The following is a 4,012-nucleotide window of genomic DNA, read 5'->3' on the forward strand; positions in this document are numbered from 1 at the left end:
AGCTTTTTACTAACATGGTACGATGCATCGTTCAACTAACCAACATGTAACTTACGACTGTTTCCCAAAACCGTCGTACTTACATAGTACTTTGTTAGTTTGAACCATGTTGGTTTCAACCAACATAGTTCAGACTACAATGGTTGCAGATGTGTTCGGAGAATGTCGGGCTATATGTCGGTTAGAGCCGAACGCATGAAGTCACGTAAAAGTAATGAAATGTTACCTTGCATGAAGTTTCCTGGGCCCAGCAGTTATAATATCATTAATAATAATAATAATAATAATAATAATAATAATGATAATACTTATTACAACAATAGGCAGTAATTTCAATAGGCCCTAGGCTATGTATGCTTTTTAAAAATATAGGCTATTAATAATAATAATAGGCATAATAATGATAATTTTAATAATAACGTCACAGTCTATTGAACGTAGCCTACTAATTAGCCTAATCAGTGAAGCATAAATCGCCAACCGAGCAAATGTGAACAAATAAGTTACACATTTAATGAAACACACCGAATAGCCTATATATAGGCTAAATACTGGCCAATATTTTCATTTGTTGTAGCGTGACAAGGTGGCGTGAAAGGATAGACCTCTGCATTTCGGATCTTGTAGTCGTAGGTTCGGGCCTGGATAATGATCAATTAACAATGGTGTTGGAATCTTGGATAGGCTCAATCACTAAATATTCCAATGATCGTTTAGAACCTGTAGTCCAAGTTTTAACTACTGATTGGAGACCATATGCTTACTAGCCTAGGCTAAGGATACATGTATATTATGTTCTATGAATATTGGCATGGTTAGATTAGATTCAACTTTATTGTCATTGTGCAGAGCACAAGTACAAATACAACCAAATACAGTTTGCATCTAACCAGAAGTGCCAAAAAGGCTGAAAAGTGCAATGTGATATATAAAGTATAGACAGACAGGTGCATAGACAGGACAAGAAATATAGTGCAGTGTAGACAGTAGTATACAGTTGGTTTGCAGAAGGTGGTTTAGAGTAATATAAATGAAATATAAATATGTGCAGTATCTTAGCAGTTACCTTACAGTAAGAGCAGAATAAATATGGATATGTAATATGAACAATGTTGAACAACATGTTGTTGTGTAAGTGCTTTGGGTTTCACTCTGTTCTAAAAGCGCTATATAAATGAATACTTTACTTTATGATTGCCCTTCATTTCACTGGAATATGTTCATGCCTTTATGCAGCATTTGTCCAATGTTGCCCTTGTTATGTGTTTTCATTGTGACACTGAAAACTGAATACTGTTACCACACACAAGTATTTCATGATATTTTAAATGCACAGATACAGTTTTTTTACCATTACTTTTCATCCATTGTAGTTATGAAGTTGTGTGTTGAATCACAACCACAAAATGACAGTTCACATAGCACAAATGTTTCAATGCTCAAATGGTTGAAGGATCTGCGCCAGCTGTACCAACATACACACACACACACACACACACACACACACAGTGTTACTGTAGGTGCTGCTCATGTTGTTGCCTTCTGCTGCTGAGATAGTAGCAAAGTCTATACTGTTGTTTTCAAATGCATGTCTATATTCCCTGTGAGTGCACTGACATTTCAAGACCTACTTTATTCCATCAACCCCCTATAATAATACAAGCATGTCAACTGCTCCATCTAGGAGCCCAACAGCGAGGCAGAGGCGCGGTACAACAACGCCCATAGCCGGAACCACGTTGTTGTGGAGAGGGCCTTGGGCATGTGGAAAGGTTTGTGAGCAAATCCGCTGGTGGCCTGAAGCTCCATCCTGCAAAGGCGTGCAGTGTAGTTTTGGTGACGGCGCTTCTGCAACATGGCCCTTCAGGATCACATCCCACTGCCGGCTGATGAGGAGCTGTTAGTGGAGGAGGTGGAAGAGGTCATTCCAGTGGCTGCTGCACACCTTCCTGCTGGCCTGGAAGCACACTGGGAATTAGTTGCACATATGTTTGGCCCCTAAACACTCAAACCCCACAATTCCCTGCCACATTCCCTGTTTTTCCCCCTTTTGTTTATGTTTTTTACATTTCTTTTAGTTTGGTGGGGGTGAGGGGGTAAATGTACTTAACTTTCTCCCCATGATCCCTCCCACACATACACACATGTTTCCTATGAGCCATGACATCAAAATACATACAGATTGAAAGGTCACAAAGCAAAGGCAACTTACCATTTTTCCGCCTCCCATGACAGGCCTACCCATACCTGGGCCATGAAGGACAAGTTAAATCAATGAAAATCATGTCACATTTTGAAACTGACCACAGCACTCTGCATGCTCACTTATCCGCCAAGTCCCAGAGGTCTTAAAGTTCTCCAAGCGAGAGGCTACTCAACTTCACAGCAGCATTCTCCAATGTCATTGTACCAACATAATTCAGCTATGTGTTCAAATATCAAGATCATATAATAACTAAGAGTAGCCTAACGTATACACCCGCTAAACATTGCTTGTGATCAGACAAGATACAACACAAACCCCACTCCACAGGCATACTCACCTCACACCCATCGACTCAGTCTTGAACCCCTGACCTCTCTCATGTAAAACACACACGCTACAGTCTCTGCCACAGCACAGTCACTTCACCACATCATAATGGGCTGTAGAGTCCATATACCGTTAGCTATGTGTATGATTAGCAGATGCTTCATCCAAACACACTTAACATCCGACTACAATGTAACGTTATACTTTTATAACAATTACAATGCTAGCCTCACATAACAATAAAATTGAGCTGCATTATGTGTATGAAAGGTGCTATACAAATAAAGCTATACAAATAAAGCAAATAAAGCTTATTATTATTATTATTATTATATCGTTGGCATTCAAAAGCTTTATCACCAGATAACTTAACAGGTGTTCGAAAGAATCTGTGCTGACACATTAGCATTAGGCTACATGTAAATTCACGAATAATAACAACACAGATGATTGCGGTCACCATAACACTTCACCACAGGCCGCTCTGTTGTAGGCTAACTCCACAACACTTCACTTTCCACTGTACCACATAACGTTGTTCAGTAATGTGCAATTGTAGCCTCCAGCAATGCTATGGTATGGTATCCCACAGCAATGTTATGGGATCGTTTAATGGCTACCTCTCATCCATCTGTCCTCTGCATGTTCCGTCATCAGGGTTACGTCGTCTCCAGCAACTATGGTTCTTACTACATACTACAGGTCGAGAGGTGTAGCTGTAACTACACAACTTTACAATAGTGGTTGCGAACGTTAGTTGCTACTATGGTTTTGGGAAACACTGACGCAGTGTCACGATGCATCGTACTATTTAAGTTCCACCACCATAGTTCACACTATCGTTTTGGGGAACAGTTGTGTTGTACTTACATAGTTGCAACCATGTTAGTTGCTACCGTAGTTAGCAACGATGCTTTTGGGAAACGCACCCCTGTTCGGTAAGGTCAGCTGTTTATTCTGATATATGGTTTGTTATGTGTTGAATGAAGGGTTCGTGAAGTATTCCACCGAGATGAATGGGTAGGGAGATGGGCGCAGAACCTTCAGTAGAATTATGATTAAATTGAATTATATTCTTCACTTAAGTGTAATTTTCTCGCGAACCGTTCACCACAGCAACAACAGCTAACCTAGTTTAAAAGCTGAGAAAAAGCTCTTTCATTTGATGTGATAGGCTACTTGTGATGTCTGTGTGATGAGTAGGCTCGTTCGCGAGTAGTTCAACTGAGAAGAATGGGTGAATTTGGATGCACTTTCTTTCTTGCCGTGCGCTGTCACTTTCTCCATTGCGTAAAAGACTAAATTAATTTGCGCTGTGAATGCTTAGATTATTTTGACAGGCCATAGGCTAAATAAAAATCGTTATTAGTGGGATGCAAAACAGAATATTGAAAGAAGGGGGCACCAAGGCCACCTTGGCCTGTAAACCACACAGTAACGAAGCCAACTCAGGATGCCAACGATCGACATGGTTTGTGA

The 4,012-nt window shown here is 40.2% G+C and overlaps 1 long non-coding RNA gene across 2 annotated transcripts; it reads right to left on the reverse strand.

The window, feature by feature from the left end:
• Positions 1-1,836: 1,836 nt before the first annotated feature.
• Positions 1,837-3,467, reverse strand: LOC125309739. 2 transcript variants are annotated; one of them, XR_007196179.1, is made up of 3 exons: positions 3,404-3,467; positions 2,213-2,247; positions 1,837-1,957 (listed from the first exon to the last, which is right to left on the reverse strand). It is a non-coding gene; the product is annotated as an uncharacterized LOC125309739 (long non-coding RNA). The 2 variants fall into 2 exon arrangements; XR_007196180.1 differs by lacking the exon at positions 3,404-3,467 and adding an exon at positions 2,544-2,577.
• Between the last annotated feature and the right edge of the window lie 545 nt (positions 3,468-4,012).

Source organism: Alosa alosa, chromosome 16 (assembly GCF_017589495.1).
Source record: "Alosa alosa isolate M-15738 ecotype Scorff River chromosome 16, AALO_Geno_1.1, whole genome shotgun sequence".
Lineage (NCBI taxonomy): Eukaryota > Metazoa > Chordata > Actinopteri > Clupeiformes > Clupeidae > Alosa > Alosa alosa.